Source organism: Bufo bufo, unplaced genomic scaffold (genome assembly GCF_905171765.1).
Source record: "Bufo bufo unplaced genomic scaffold, aBufBuf1.1, whole genome shotgun sequence".
NCBI lineage: Eukaryota > Metazoa > Chordata > Amphibia > Anura > Bufonidae > Bufo > Bufo bufo.
Genome location: NW_024400143.1, coordinates 17,896 through 34,264, shown reverse-complemented (window position 1 = coordinate 34,264; position 16,369 = coordinate 17,896). Strand labels below are relative to the sequence as shown.

At 44.7% G+C, this 16,369-nt stretch overlaps 8 non-coding genes across 8 annotated transcripts; all 8 read left to right on the top strand.

Moving 5' to 3' along the window:
* The first annotated feature begins 656 nt into the window (after positions 1–656).
* TRNAI-UAU lies at positions 657–749 on the top strand. Its single transcript is given in 2 exon segments — positions 657–694; positions 714–749. It is a non-coding gene; the product is annotated as a tRNA-Ile (tRNA).
* A 357-nt stretch (positions 750–1,106) lies between these two features.
* On the top strand, positions 1,107–1,179 carry TRNAR-CCU. The gene has a single exon. It is a non-coding gene; the product is annotated as a tRNA-Arg (tRNA).
* Positions 1,180–2,144: 965 nt separating this feature from the next.
* TRNAI-UAU lies at positions 2,145–2,237 on the top strand. Its single transcript is given in 2 exon segments — positions 2,145–2,182; positions 2,202–2,237. It is a non-coding gene; the product is annotated as a tRNA-Ile (tRNA).
* Positions 2,238–2,594: 357 nt separating this feature from the next.
* TRNAR-CCU lies at positions 2,595–2,667 on the top strand. The gene has a single exon. It is a non-coding gene; the product is annotated as a tRNA-Arg (tRNA).
* Positions 2,668–3,579: 912 nt separating this feature from the next.
* On the top strand, positions 3,580–3,672 carry TRNAI-UAU. The gene is given in 2 exon segments: positions 3,580–3,617; positions 3,637–3,672. It is a non-coding gene; the product is annotated as a tRNA-Ile (tRNA).
* A 357-nt stretch (positions 3,673–4,029) lies between these two features.
* Positions 4,030–4,102, top strand: TRNAR-CCU. Its single transcript has one exon. It is a non-coding gene; the product is annotated as a tRNA-Arg (tRNA).
* Positions 4,103–5,014: 912 nt separating this feature from the next.
* On the top strand, positions 5,015–5,107 carry TRNAI-UAU. The gene is given in 2 exon segments: positions 5,015–5,052; positions 5,072–5,107. It is a non-coding gene; the product is annotated as a tRNA-Ile (tRNA).
* A 357-nt stretch (positions 5,108–5,464) lies between these two features.
* Positions 5,465–5,537, top strand: TRNAR-CCU. The gene has a single exon. It is a non-coding gene; the product is annotated as a tRNA-Arg (tRNA).
* The last annotated feature ends 10,832 nt before the right edge of the window (positions 5,538–16,369 follow it).

The window sequence follows — 16,369 nt, the reverse complement described above, 5'->3', positions numbered from 1 at the left end:
TACATCCAGAATAGCATTTGTGAGGTCAGACACTGATATTGAGCGAGAGGGCCTCGTTGCTTGCAATTTCCATTCTAGATTTTATACACCTGCAGCTGCGGCTAAGGGACTTAATAAATCACCTGAATTCAGAGATTGAGGTGTTTCCAAATGCTTTTGTCTATATAGCGCATCAATAAGAGGAAAGTAGGTGGCTAGTAGGATGCTATAAATCAGATAATCTTCACTGACCGCTGACTTTTTTACTGATTTTGATAATTGATGCAACTTAGACACGCCTCACCTAAGGTCCTTTTACATGGACCCATAGTCAGACCCATTGTCGGGGATGAGCGTTTGTATAAGCGTTTGTTCCTCATAATTAGCTGGCGCCGATCACCCAATGAATGAGCAAACACTCGTTCATCGGGTGAGGGTGTCTTTCTCCCGGAACCCAAAATCAACGTTTTTCCACAGCAGCCCTCTGCTGCCCAGGAACCATGATTTTTTATGGAGACAAGCCGTCGCTGTATCGATCACTCGTCACTATACAGAAGAGGTGAATGCTGCATGTAAATGTGGCCCTCATCTCCGCTGACGATCAGACAATTATTGGGAACGTTTCGTTTGTGCCCGATAATTGCCTGATATATTGGTCTCCTTGAATGGCCCCAAGTGCCTCAGTGGCGCAATCGGTCAGCGCGCGGTACTTATAAAGCAGTAACTGTTGAGCAATGCCGAGGTTGTGAGTTCAAGCCTCACCTGGAGCATTGTTTACTTGACTTATTTGTGTTTTAGAACGGCAGAAGGAAAGCAATGTCTCTCCGGTCCCGTCATGATATATTAACATGTTTGAAGGGGAAATGCAGCAGAATTCTTTATTGTTCAAGGGTTCTGGCAACCCAATGAGATTTCCATCATCAGTATTAAAATATGTCATGGACTAAGTGATCAAAACCAAGACTCCTAGAAACTCCTTGCTCTTGTGTAAGGAAAGCAAGCACATGGTTAAGATTGTTTTCCATCTGGAATGCAAATGGCACCAGAAAACTGAGTAACATAGTCGCAAGATAATGTTTTTGTCATTTAAAAAAATTAGTAAGCTGACTTTCACTTGGCAGTATATGGCCCCAGTGGCCTAATGGATAAGGCACTGGCCTCCTAAGCCAGGGATTGTGGGTTAAAGTCCCATCTGGGGTGTTTGTTTACCGTGCTGCTTGAACAGACTCAAGGCATGTTTTACCTTTGGAATAGTGCTCAAACGGATTCTTTACTGGATGTTTCTTCCGATTGCTATTTAAATAGATTGTGTGAAATCTGACCATAGAAATACAGTTTGTGTGTCCCAAAAAGGCTTCATCCCAAGGAACAATCCCTTTTCCAAATACAGAGTTTCCACTCTTCTGGGAAGGCTTTCTGCAAGAGTTTGGTGTGTGCCTGTGTGAAGTTGTGCCCATACATCCAGAATAGCATTTGTGAGGTCAGACACTGATATTGAGCGAGAGGGCCTCGTTGCTTGCAATTTCCATTCTAGCTCTTTAAAATGACCCATTCTTTCACAAATGTTTGTAAAGGTAGACTGCATGGCTAGGTGCTAGATTTTATACACCTGCAGCTGCGGCTATGGGACTCAATGAAACACCTGAATTCAGTGATTGAGGTGTGTCCAAATGCTTTTGTCCATATAGCGCATCAATAAGAGGAAAGTAGGATGCTATAAATCAGATAATCTTCACTGACCGCTGACTTGGTTACTGATTTTGATAATTGATGCAACTTAGACACGCCTCACCTAAGGTCCTTTTACATGGACCCATAGTCAGACCCATTGTCGGGGATGAGCGTTTGTATAAGCGTTTGTTCCTCATAATTAGCTGGCGCCGATCACCCAATGAATGAGCAAACACTCGTTCATCGGGTGAGGGTGTCTTTCTCCCGGAACCCAAAATCAACGTTTTTCCACAGCAGCCTTCTGCTGCCCAGGAACCATGATTTTTTATGGAGACAAGCCGTCGCTGTATCGATCACTCGTCACTATACAGAAGAGGTGAATGCTGCATGTAAATGTGGCCCTCATCTCCGCTGACGATCAGACAATTATTGGGAACGTTTCGTTTGTGCCCGATAATTGCCTGATATATTGGTCTCCTTGAAAGGCCCCAAGTGCTCCAGTGGCGCAATCGGTCAGCGCGCGGTACTTATAAAGCAGTAACTGTTGAGCAATGCTGAGGTTGTGAGTTCAAGCCTCACCTGGAGCATTGTTTACTTGACTTATTTGTGTTTTAGAACGGCAGAAGGAAAGCAATGTCTCTCCGGTCCCGTCATGATATATTAACATGTTTGAAGGGGAAATGCAGCAGAATTCTTTATTGTTCAAGGGTTCTGGCAACCCAATGAGATTTCCATCATCAGTATTAAAATATGTCATGGACTAAGTGATCAAAACCAAGACTCCTAGAAACTCCTTGCTCTTGTGTAAGGAAAGCAAGCACATGGTTAAGATTGTTTTCCATCTGGAATGCAAATGGCACCAGAAAACTGAGTAACATAGTCGCAAGATAATGTTTTTGTCATTTAAAAAAATTAGTAAGCTGACTTTTGCTTGGCAGTATATGGCCCCAGTGGCCTAATGGATAAGGCACTGGCCTCCTAAGCCAGGGATTGTGGGTTCAAGTCCCATCTGGGGTGTTTGTTTACCGTGCTGCTTGAACAGACTCAAGGCATGTTTTACCTTTGGAATAGTGCTCAAACGGATTCTTTACTGGATGTTTCTTCCGATTGCTATTTAAATAGATTGTGTGAAATCTGACCATAGAAATACAGTTTGTGTGTCCCAAAAAGGCTTCATCCCAAGGAACAATCCCTTTTCCAAATACAGAGTTTCCACTCTTCTGGGAAGGCTTTCTGCAAGAGTTTGGTGTGTGCCTGTGTGAAGTTGTGCCCATACATCCAGAATAGCATTTGTGAGGTCAGACACTGATATTGAGCGAGAGGGCCTCGTTGCTTGCAATTTCCATTCTAGATTTTATACACCTGCAGCTGCGGCTAAGGGACTTAATAAATCACCTGAATTCAGTGATTGAGGTGTGTCCAAATGCTTTTGTCCATATAGCGCATCAATAAGAGGAAAGTAGGTGGCTAGTAGGATGCTATAAATCAGATAATCTTCACTGACCGCTGACTTGGTTACTGATTTTGATAATTGATGCAACTTAGACACGCCTCACCTAAGGTCCTTTTACATGGACCCATAGTCAGACCCATTGTCGGGGATGAGCGTTTGTATAAGCGTTTGTTCCTCATAATTAGCTGGCGCCGATCACCCAATGAATGAGCAAACACTCGTTCATCGGGTGAGGGTGTCTTTCTCCCGGAACCCAAAATCAACGTTTTTCCACAGCAGCCTTCTGCTGCCCAGGAACCATGATTTTTTATGGAGACAAGGCGTCGCTGTATCGATCACTCGTCACTATACAGAAGAGGTGAATGCTGCATGTAAATGTGGCCCTCATCTCCGCTGACGATCAGACAATTATTGGGAACGTTTCGTTTGTGCCCGATAATTGCCTGATATATTGGTCTCCTTGAAAGGCCCCAAGTGCTCCAGTGGCGCAATCGGTCAGCGCGCGGTACTTATAAAGCAGTAACTGTTGAGCAATGCCGAGGTTGTGAGTTCAAGCCTCACCTGGAGCATTGTTTACTTGACTTATTTGTGTTTTAGAACGGCAGAAGGAAAGCAATGTCTCTCCGGTCCCGTCATGATATATTAACATGTTTGAAGGGGAAATGCAGCAGAATTCTTTATTGTTCAAGGGTTCTGGCAACCCAATGAGATTTCCATCATCAGTATTAAAATATGTCATGGACTAAGTGATCAAAACCAAGACTCCTAGAAACTCCTTGCTCTTGTGTAAGGAAAGCAAGCACATGGTTAAGATTGTTTTCCATCTGGAATGCAAATGGCACCAGAAAACTGAGTAACATAGTCGCAAGATAATGTTTTTGTCATTTAAAAAAATTAGTAAGCTGACTTTCACTTGGCAGTATATGGCCCCAGTGGCCTAATGGATAAGGCACTGGCCTCCTAAGCCAGGGATTGTGGGTTCAAGTCCCATCTGGGGTATTTGTTTACCGTGATGCTTGAACAGACTCAAGGCATGTTTTACCTTTGGAATAGTGCTCAAACGGATTCTTTACTGGATGTTTCTTCCGATTGCTATTTAAATAGATTGTGTGAAATCTGACCATAGAAATACAGTTTGTGTGTCCCAAAAAGGCTTCATCCCAAGGAACAATCCTTTTTCCAAATACAGAGTTTCCACTCTTCTGGGAAGGCTTTCTGCAAGAGTTTGGTGTGTGCCTGTGTGAAGTTGTGCCCATACATCCAGAATAGCATTTGTGAGGTCAGACACTGATATTGAGCGAGAGGGCCTCGTTGCTTGCAATTTCCATTCTAGATTTTATACACCTGCAGCTGCGGCTAAGGGACTTAATAAATCACCTGAATTCAGTGATTGAGGTGTGTCCAAATGCTTTTGTCCATATAGCGCATCAATAAGAGGAAAGTAGGTGGCTAGTAGGATGCTATAAATCAGATAATCTTCACTGACCGCTGACTTGGTTACTGATTTTGATAATTGATGCAACTTAGACACGCCTCACCTAAGGTCCTTTTACATGGACCCATAGTCAGACCCATTGTCGGGGATGAGCGTTTGTATAAGCGTTTGTTCCTCATAATTAGCTGGCGCCGATCACCCAATGAATGAGCAAACACTCGTTCATCGGGTGAGGGTGTCTTTCTCCCGGAACCCAAAATCAACGTTTTTCCACAGCAGCCTTCTGCTGCCCAGGAACCATGATTTTTTATGGAGACAAGCCGTCGCTGTATCGATCACTCGTCACTATACAGAAGAGGTGAATGCTGCATGTAAATGTGGCCCTCATCTCCGCTGACGATCAGACAATTATTGGGAACGTTTCGTTTGTGCCCGATAATTGCCTGATATATTGGTCTCCTTGAAAGGCCCCAAGTGCTCCAGTGGCGCAATCGGTCAGCGCGCGGTACTTATAAAGCAGTAACTGTTGAGCAATGCCGAGGTTGTGAGTTCAAGCCTCACCTGGAGCATTGTTTACTTGACTTATTTGTGTTTTAGAACGGCAGAAGGAAAGCAATGTCTCTCGGGTCCCGTCATGATATATTAACATGTTTGAAGGGGAAATGCAGCAGAATTCTTTATTGTTCAAGGGTTCTGGCAACCCAATGAGATTTCCATCATCAGTATTAAAATATGTCATGGACTAAGTGATCAAAACCAAGACTCCTAGAAACTCCTTGCTCTTGTGTAAGGAAAGCAAGCACATGGTTAAGATTGTTTTCCATCTGGAATGCAAATGGCACCAGAAAACTGAGTAACATAGTCGCAAGATAATGTTTTTGTCATTTAAAAAAATTAGTAAGCTGACTTTCACTTGGCAGTATATGGCCCCAGTGGCCTAATGGATAAGGCACTGGCCTCCTAAGCCAGGGATTGTGGGTTCAAGTCCCATCTGGGGTGTTTGTTTACCGTGCTGCTTGAACAGACTCAAGGCATGTTTTACCTTTGGAATAGTGCTCAAACGGATTCTTTACTGGATGTTTCTTCCGATTGCTATTTAAATAGATTGTGTGAAATCTGACCATAGAAATACAGTTTGTGTGTCCCAAAAAGGCTTCATCCCAAGGAACAATCCTTTTTCCAAATACAGAGTTTCCACTCTTCTGGGAAGGCTTTCTGCAAGAGTTTGGTGTGTGCCTGTGTGAAGTTGTGCCCATACATCCAGAATAGCATTTGTGAGGTCAGACACTGATATTGAGCGAGAGGGCCTCGTTGCTTGCAATTTCCATTCTAGCTCTTTAAAATGACCCATTCTTTCACAAATGTTTGTAAAGGTAGACTGCATGGCTAGGTGCTAGATTTTATACACCTGCAGCTGCGGCTATGGGACTCAATGAAACACCTGAATTCAGTGATTGAGGTGTGTCCAAATGCTTTTGTCCATATAGCGCATCAATAAGAGGAAAGTAGGTGGCTAGCAGGATGCTATAAATCAGATAATCTTCACTGACCGCTGACTTGGTTACTGATTTTGATAATTGATGGAACTTAGACACGCCTCACCTAAGGTCCTTTTACATGGACCCATAGTCAGAGATGAGCTATAAATCAGATGATCTTCACAGATTGCGAAAGTCATTACTGGTTTGGATACTTGATCAAACTTCCGCACACCTCACTTAACCACCTCAGCCCCCAGTGCTTAAACACCCTGAAAGACCAGGCCACTTTTTACACTTCTGACCTACACTACTTTCACCGTTTATTGCTCGGTCATGCAACTTACCACCCAAATGAATTTTACCTCCTTTTCTTCTCACTAATAGAGCTTTCATTTGGTGGTATTTCATTGCTGCTGACATTTTTACTTTTTTTGTTATTAATCGAAATTTAACGATTTTTTTGCAAAAAAATGAAATTTTTCACTTTCAGTTGTAAAATTTTGCAAAAAAAACGACATCCATATATAAATTTTGCTCTAAATTTATTGTTCTACATGTCTTTGATAAAAAAAAAATGTTTGGGTAAAAAAAAAAATGGTTTGGGTAAAAGTTATAGCGTTTACAAACTATGGTACAAAAATGTGAATTTCCGCTTTTTGAAGCAGCTCTGACTTTCTGAGCACCTGTCATGTTTCCTGAGGTTCTACAATGGCCAGACAGTACAAACACCCCACAAATGACCCTATTTCGGAAAGTACACACCCTAAGGTATTCGCTGATGGGCATAGTGAGTTCATAGAACTTTTTTTTTTTTGGCACAAGTTAGTGGAAAATGATGATTTTTTTCTTTTTTTTTTCTTTTCTTACAAAGTCTCATATTCCACTAACTTGTGACAAAAAATAAAAACTTCTATGAACTCACTATGCCCATCACGAAATACCTTGGGGTCTCTTCTTTCCAAAATGGGGTCACTTGTGGGGTGGTTATACTGCCCTGGCATTCTAGGGGCCCAAATGTGTGGTAAGGAGTTTGAAATCAAATTCTGTAAAAAATGACCTGTGAAATCCTAAAGGTGCTCTTTGGAATATGGGCCCCTTTGCCCACCTAGGCTGCAAAAAAGTGTCACACATCTGGTATCTCCGTACTCAGGAGAAGGTGGGGAATGTGTTTTGGGGTGTCATTTTATATATACCCATGCTGGGTGAGAGAAATATCTTGGTCAAATGCCAACTTTGTATAAAAAAATGGGAAAAGTTGTCTTTTGCCAAGATATTTCTCTCACCCAGCATGGGTATATGTAAAATGACACCCCAAAACACATTCCCCAACTTCTCCTGAGTACGGAGATACCAGATGTGTGACACTTTTTTGCAGCCTAGGTGGGCAAAGGGGCCCATATTCCAAAGAGCACCTTTCGGATTTCACAGGTCATTTTTTACAGAATTTGATTTCAAACTCCTTACCACACATTTGGGCCCCTAGAATGCCAGGGCAGTATAACTACCCCACAAGTGACCCCATTTTGGAAAGAAGACACCCCAAGGTATTCCGTGAGGGGCATGGCAAGTTCCTAGAATTTTTTATTTTTTGTCACAAGTTAGTGGAAAATGATGATTTATTTATTTATTTATTTTTTTCATACAAAGTCTCATATTCCACTAACTTGTGACAAAAAATAAAAACTTCCATGAACTCACTATGCCCATCAGCGAATACCTCTGGGTCTCTTCTTTCCAAAATGGGGTCACTTGTGGGGTAGTTATACTGCCCTGGCATTCTAGGGGCCCAAATGTGTGGTAAGGAGTTTGAAATCAAATTCTCTAAAAAATGACCTGTGAAATCCGAAAGGTGCTCTTTGGAATATGGGCCCCTTTGCCCACCTAGGCTGCAAAAAAGTGTCACACATCTGGTATCTCCGTACTCAGGAGAAGTTGAGGAATGTGTTTTGGGGTGTCTTTTTACATATACCCATGCTGGGTGAGATAAATATCTTGGTCAAATGCCAACTTTGTATAAAAAAATGGGAAAAGTTGTCTTTTGCCAAGATATTTGGTAAGTAGGTAAATGTGGTAAGTAGGTAAATGACCTGTGAAATCCTAAAGGTGCTCTTTGGAATATGGGCCCCTTTGCCCACCTAGGCTGCAAAAAAGTGTCACACATGTGGTATCGCCGTATTCAGGAGAAGTTGGGGAATGTGTTTTGGGGTGTCATTTTACATATACCCTTGCTGGGTGAGAGAAATATCTTGACAAAAGACAACTTTTCCCATTTTTTTATACAAAGTTGGCATTTGACCAAGATATTTCTCTCACCCAGCATGGGTATATGTAAAATGACACCCCAAAACACATTCCCCAACTTCTCCTGAGTACGGCGATACCAGATGTGTGACACTTTTTTGCAGCCTAGATGCGCAAAGGTGCCCAAATTCTTTTTAGGAGGGCATTTTTAGACATTTGGATACCAGACTTCTTCTCACGCTTTGGGGCCCCTAGAATGCCAGGGCAGTATAAATACCCCACATGTGACCCCATTTTGGAAAGAAGACACCCCAAGGTATTCAATGAGGGGCATGGCGAGTTCATAGAAATTTTTTTTTTTTGGCACAAGTTAGCGGAAATTGATATTTTTAATTTTTTTCTCACAAAGTCTCCCGTTCCGCTAACTTGGGACAAAAATTTCAATCTTTCATGGACTCAATATGCCCCTCACGGAATACCTGGGGGTGTCTTCTTTCTGAAATGGGGTCACATGTGGGGTATTTATACTGCCCTGGTATTCTAGGGGCCCTAAAGCGTGAGAAGAAGTCTGGAATATAAATGTCTAAAAATTTTTACGCATTTGGATTACGTGAGGGGTATGGTGAGTTCATGTGAGATTTTATTTTTTGACACAAGTTAGTGGAATATGAGACTTTGTAAGAAAAAAAAATAATAATTCCGCTAACTTGGGCCAAAAAAATGTCTGAATGGAGCCTTACAGGGGGGTGATCAATGACAGGGGGGTGATCAATGACAGGGGGGGTGATCAATGACAGGGGGGGTGATCAATGACAGGGGTGTGATCAATGACAGGGGGGTGATCAATGACAGGGGGGTGATCAATGACAGGGGGGTGATCAATGACAGGGGGGTGATCAGGGAGTCTATATGGGGTGATAACCACAGTCATTGATCATGCCCCTGTAAGGCTTCATTCAGACGTCCGGATGCGTTTTGCGGATCCGATCCATCTATCAGTGCATCCGTAAAAATCATGCGGACATCTGAATGGAGCTCTACAGGGGGGTAATCAATGACAGGGGGGTGATCAGGGAGTCTATATGGGGTGATCACCACAGTCATTGATCATGCCCCTGTAAGGCTTCATTCAGACGTCCGGATGCGTTTTGCGGATCCGATCCATCTATCAGTGCATCCGTAAAAATCATGCGGACATCTGAATGGAGCTCTACAGGGGGGTAATCAATGACAGGGGGGTGATCAGGGAGTCTATATGGGGTGATCACCACAGTCATTGATCACGCCCCTGTAAGGCTTCATTCAGACGTCCGTATGCGTTTTGCGGATCCGATCCATCTATCAGTGGATCCGTAAAAATCATGCGGACATCTGAATGGAGCTTTACAGGGGGGTGATCAATGACAGGGGTGTAATCAATGACAGGGGGGTGATCAGGGAGTCTATATGGGGTGATCACCACAGTCATTGATCACGCCCCTGTAAGGCTTCATTCAGACGTCCGGATGCGTTTTGCGGATCCGATCCATCTATCAGTGCATCCGTAAAAATCATGCGGACATCTGAATGGAGCTTTAAAGGGGGTTGATCAATGACAGGGGTGTAATCAATGACAGGGGGGAAATCAATGACAGGGGGGTGATCAGGGAGTCTATATGGGGTGATAACCACAGTCATTGATCATGCCCCTGTAAGGCTTCATTCAGACGTCCGTATGCGTTTTGCGGATCCGATCCATCTATCAGTGCATCCGTAAAAATCATGCGGACATCTGAATGGAGCTTTACAGGGGGGTAATCAATGACAGGGGGGTGATCAGGGAGTCTATATGGGGTGATCACCACAGTCATTGATCATGCCCCTGTAAGGCTTCATTCAGACGTCCGGATGCGTTTTGCGGATCCGATCCATCTATCAGTGCATCCGTAAAAATCATGCGGACATCTGAATGGAGCTTTACAGGGGGGTGATCAATGACAGGGGGGTAATCAATGACAGGGGGGTGATCAGGGAGTCTATATGGGGTGATAACCACAGTCATTGATCATGCCCCTGTAAGGCTTCATTCAGACGTCCGTATGCGTTTTGCGGATCCGATCCATCTATCAGTGCATCCGTAAAAATCATGCGGACATCTGAATGGAGCTTTACAGGGGGGTGATCACCACAGTCATTGATCACGCCCCTGTAAGGCTTCATTCAGACGTCCGGATGCGTTTTGCGGATCCGATCCATCTATCAGTGCATCCGTAAAAATCATGCGGACATCTGAATGGAGCTTTACAGGGGGTTGATCAATGACAGGGGTGTAATCAATGACAGGGGGGTGATCAGGGAGTCTATATGGGGTGATAACCACAGTCATTGATCATGCCCCTGTAAGGCTTCATTCAGACGTCCGTATGCGTTTTGCGGATCCGATCCATCTATCAGTGCATCCGTAAAAATCATGCGGACATCTGAATGGAGCTTTACAGGGGGGTGATCAATGACAGGGGTGTAATCAATGACAGGGGGGTGATCAGGGAGTCTATATGGGGTGATCACCACAGTCATTGATCATGCCCCTGTAAGGCTTCATTCAGACGTCCGGATGCGTTTTGCGGATCGGATCCATCTATCAGTGCATCCGTAAAAATCATGCGGACATCTGAATGGAGCTTTACAGGGGGGTGATCAGGGAGTCTATATGGGGTGATCACCACAGTCATTGATCATGCCCCTGTAAGGCTTCATTCAGACGTCCGGATGCGTTTTGCGGATCCGATCCATCTATCAGTGCATCCGTAAAAATCATGCGGACATCTGAATGGAGCTTTACAGGGGGGTGATCAATGACAGGGGGGTAATCAATGACAGGGGGGTGATCAGGGAGTCTATATGGGGTGATCACCACAGTCATTGATCATGCCCCTGTAAGGCTTCATTCAGACGTCCGGATGCGTTTTGCGGATCCGATCCATCTATCAGTGGATCCGTAAAAATCATGCGGACGTCTGAATGGAGCTTTACAGGGGGGTGATTAATGACAGGGGGGTAATCAATGACAGGGGGGTGATCAGGGAGTCTATATGGGGTGATCAGGGGTGATCAGGGGCTAATAAGGGGTTAATAAGTGACGGGGGGGGGGGGGGGGGGTGTAGTGTAGTGTAGTGGTGCTTGGTGCTACTTTACAGAGCTGCCTGTGTCCTCTGGTGGTCGATCCAAACAAAGGGGACCACCAGAGGACCAGGTAGCAGGTATATTAGACGCTGTTATCAAAACAGCGTCTAATATACCTGTTAGGCTGGGTTCAGACCTGAGCGTCTTTGATATGCGCGTTTAACGCGCGTTTTTGACAAGCGTTTTTGACAAGCGTTTTTTGCAATAGTAAACGCGCGTTTGACGCGCGTTTGTGTGATTGACTGCAATGTCCTATGGCCACAAACGCGCGTCAAAACGCCCCAAAGAAGCTCAAGTACTTGTTTGAGCGTAGGGCGTTTTACAGCGCGTTTTTCAGCGCTGTAAAACGCTCAAGTGAGAACCAGGGCCATAGGGAAGCATTGGTTTTCATGTGTTGAGCGTTTTACAGCGCGTTTGAACGCGCTGTAAAACGCTCAAGTGTGAACCCAGCCTTAGGGGTTAAAAAAAACACATCTCCAGCCTGCCAGCGAACGATCGCCGCTGGCAGGCTGGAGATCAACTCTCTTACCTTCCGTTCCTGTGAGCGCGCGCGCCTGTGTGCGCGCGTTTACAGGAAATCTCGCGTCTCGCGAGAGGACGCGCCGGCGCGTCCAGGAGGAATGAATCAACCACCTCCAGGACGCGTCTGTGCGTACAGCGGTCCGGAGGTGGTTAAAGGGCATCTGTGAACAGATTTGTACCTATGAAACTAGTTGATCTGTTGCATGTGTGTTTTCCTGTTTTAATATATGCAAATTAGCCACTAGGAGCAACAGAGGCTTTGCTGTTTCACTTAGGCCTCTTTCACATGAGCGTGACGGATTAGGTCCGGATGCGTTCAGGAAAACGCGCACCACTTTGCAAGCAAGTTCAGTTAGTTTTGTCTGTGATTGCTTTCAGTTTTTTCCGCGCGGGTGCAATGTGTTTTTGATGCGTTTTTCACGCGCGTCACATCTCTTAGCAATTATCAGTGAAAAACGCATTGCATCCGCACTTGCTTGCAAATGCAATGCGTTTTTCACGCTTGCCCCATTCACTTCTATGGGGCCAGGGCTGTGTGCAAAACGCAGAACATAGCACATGCTGCGTTTTTCACGCAACGCAGAACTGATGCATGAAAAAAAACGCTCATGTATACAGACTCATTGAAATTAATGGGTCAGGACTCAGTGCGGGTGCTATGCGTTCACGTCACGCATCGCATGTGCGCGGAAAACCCACTCGTGTGAAAGGGGCCTTAGAGACTCTGCTCTCTCTCAACTGCCACGCCATCTGCACTTTTATAGACTTTTTCTCTAACTGGCACTGTCAATCAAAGATGAGAGGGAATGGCAGTTGCAGAGAGAGCAGAGCCTCTAGTTATAACGGCAACACTGCTGTTGCTCCTAGAGGTTAATTTGCACATATTAAAAGTAGGGCTGGGCGATTATTCGAATTAATTCTCCTTTGTCGATTCCGTTTTTTACAATATCTTCAAAACAACTTGGCTTGTCTGCCGTGTCCCTATGCCCTGCCGTGTCCCTAAGCCCACCCTCATCTATTTTTCCTCTCTCGTTGCAGTGCTGCTGCTGATCAATCCTCCCCTGAGGGAAGGCTGGATTTGTGTTTATGTAGTAACCCCTGCACTGCCAGTGTATAATATATATATATATATATATATACTGTAAGCATCTAAAGGGTGAGGTTATTGAAGGTAAGTATGTGTCACTGAGGTTGCTGCTCTCAGTGATGTAAATCCCGGAGGTAAATGGCAACCAGTGATGTTAGATCGCTGAGTTTGTGGTAGCTGGAACTTGGGTCCGGGATTTAGGAGTGACTGAAGAGTTTGGGTGGGAAGGTCACTCCCATACTCCATCTCCTGTGTTACCACCTCACCCAGCTGGAAGCTAATTTAAAAGACACACTGTCAGTATGTGTTTGGTGTTGGTCTGCAGAGGACTTAGGAGCATTCCTCTCCACAATGTTCTTGAGAAGGGAAAAGACAAGATTCTGCACAAAGGTGACTCCTGTATTTTGCCTGTTTAACAATTGAACTGTTATGACACATGAGGGCTGAAGATAAGTGCTTTATGTGACTGAACTTTGATGGGCTGAAGCCAAGCCATCCTGTTGGACCAAATTTGAGTTGTGTTTTTTCCAATAAAATCCTTATGTTGCATCCAATCCTGCCGACTGCCTACCATTTGTACAGCTAATCTCCACAATACCTACACTACTCACAAAAAATTAGGGATATTTGGCTTGTGGGTGAAATTTCAGGATGAACCTAAAATGCCCTCTAACCTTTACAGGTGAACTTAATGTGTCCTTTTCTAAACTACTACTTTTTGCACATCTTGCTGTTCTCTAACAATATGCTTAAGGCTACTTTCACACTGCCGTTTTGGCTTTCCGTTTGTGAGATCCGTTCAGGGCTCTCACAAGCGGTCCAAAACGGATCAGTTTTTTGCCCTTAATGCATTCTGAATGGATAAGGATCCGCTCAGAAGGCATCAGTTTGGCTCAGTTCCGCCTCCGTTGCGCTTTGAAGGTGGACACCAAAATGCTGCTTGCAGCGTTTTGGTGTTCGTCTGATGACACTCAGCCAAACGGATCCGTCCTGACACACAATGTAAATCAATGGGGACGGATCCATTTTCACTGACACAATATGGCACAATAGAAAACTGATCCGTTCCCCATTGATTTTCAACGGTGTTCAAGACGGATCCGTTTTGGCTATGTTAAAGATAATACAAACGGATCCGTTCTGAACGGATGCGTTTGTGCAGATCCATCACGGATGCGCACCAAACGCAAGAGTGAAAGTAGCCTAACAGCAAAATTCACAACAGGTGTCTGATCCATGAATCGCCCAATAAGTTTCCTGGTTCGATTAGAATTGGCATTTAAATACTCCTCCTCCTCACATTTTGCCATCATGAGACCAAGACGACACCTAACAATTGAACAACAGTACCTTACCATTGAAAAGCTTCAAGCAGGATGTTCTCAGACGGAGGGGGTCACTGAGTTTAGAGTTTCACAGAGTGTCATCAGCAGGTTGCAACATAGATACAGAGAGACTGGAAGAGTCACAGAAAGGCATAGAAGTGGACATCTTTTGGCCACATCCCACACTGATGACCACTTTATTGTGAACAATGCCCTGCGGTACCGGAGGATGAATGCCACACAACTCCAGGCACATTTAAGGGAGGTGAGAGGCACCCAAGTGTCACAACAGACCATTTGAAATAATTTACATCAGCGTTGTCTGCGTGCTAGACGATCTGCAAGGGTACCTGACCACAGGCGTTATCGTCTTGCATGGGCCCAGGAGCCTCTACGCTGGTTGAGGGATCAGTGGGCCTCAGTGCTGTCCACTGATGAAAGTCAATTCACGATGAGCAGAAATCATGGCCGCCAACAATGTTGGAGACATCAAGGAGAGCGCTATGCATCAACCACTGTTGTCACCAGACGAGCCTTTGGTGGTGGTGGTGTTACAGTGCGGGCAGGTGTCTAGTCAATACAGAACTACCCTACACTTTGTGAATGGTGCAGTGACAAGCCCATACTACTTAAATAACATAATTACCCCAGTCATTGTGCTTCTGCATGAACAACACAGGCTTAATTTCATCTTCATGGAGGACAATGCCCCTGCTCATTGAGGTCGCATCATTAGGGAACGGCTGCTGTAGACTGGGGTACCTGAAATGGAGTGGCCTGCACTTTCTCCAGACCTGAATCCCATGGAAAACCTATGGGATCAGCTTAGTTGCCGTGCAGAGGCTCGTAACTCTGTACACCAGAACCTCAATGACCTGAGGGCCTCCCTTAAAGAAGAGTGGGATGCCATGCCTCAGCAGAAAATAAGTCAATTTGTGAACAGCAAGAGATGTCGTTGTCAAGCTGTAATTGATGCCCAAGGCCACATGATAAGTTATTAAGACAATTAAATTTTTTGGGGGGTTATACCCACCACTGGTGTTGGCTTTTGTTTGAGAAGAGGAAATCCCCATTGCATGCTTCTACTTAACCCCTTAAGGACCCACGCTGTACATGTACAGCGCTGGTGTCTGTGACTTAAGGACCAGCGCGTACATGTACGGCGCGCTGATTGGGCAAGTGCAGGAGCTGCGCCCGCCCGATCAGCTGCAGGGGTCCGGCAGTTACTGATAGCCGGACCCCTGCTGTATGCGCCGGCATCGGTGAAAACACTGATGGTGGCGCATTAACCCTAGATGTGCCGCAGTAAGCTCTGACCGCGGCATGTGCGATGTGTGGAGAGGGAGGGACTTCATTCGGGTACCCGCACTGCTGTGCAGGGAAGGCAGCCCAATGCCTTCCTTAGGCATCGTGGCTGCCTTCCGGGAGAGTCTGTGAGATCCAGCACCCTGGATCTCACAGGCAAGCTGGCTGAAGTGTATTACAGTGTGTAATACACTTACAGACAATGCATCATAATACAGAAGTATTGTGATGCATTGTAAAGGGGATCAGGCCTAACCCCCTCAGGTGAACAAAAAATAGAATAAACACTGTGCTAAAAAACAAACACATTTTTTTTGTCACCTTACATCACTAAAAGTGCAACACCAAGCGATCAAAAAGGCGTATGCCCCCCAAAAAAGTACCAATCTAACCATCACCTCATCCCGCAAAAAATGAGCCCCTACATAAGAAAATCGCCCCAAAAAACTATGGCTCTCAGACTATGGAGACACTAAAACATGTTTTTTTTTTCGTTTCAAAAATGCTTTTATTGTTTTAAATGTAAAAAATAAAAATAAGAGTATACATATTAGGTATTGCCACTTCTGTAACAACCTGTTCTATAAAAATACCACCAAAAGTATAAAATAAAAACGGTGTCAAAAAAGCCAAAAAGTGTAATAGTGCCAATCAAACAGTCATCTCATCCCGCAAAAATGATACCCTACCTAAGACAATCGCCCCTCC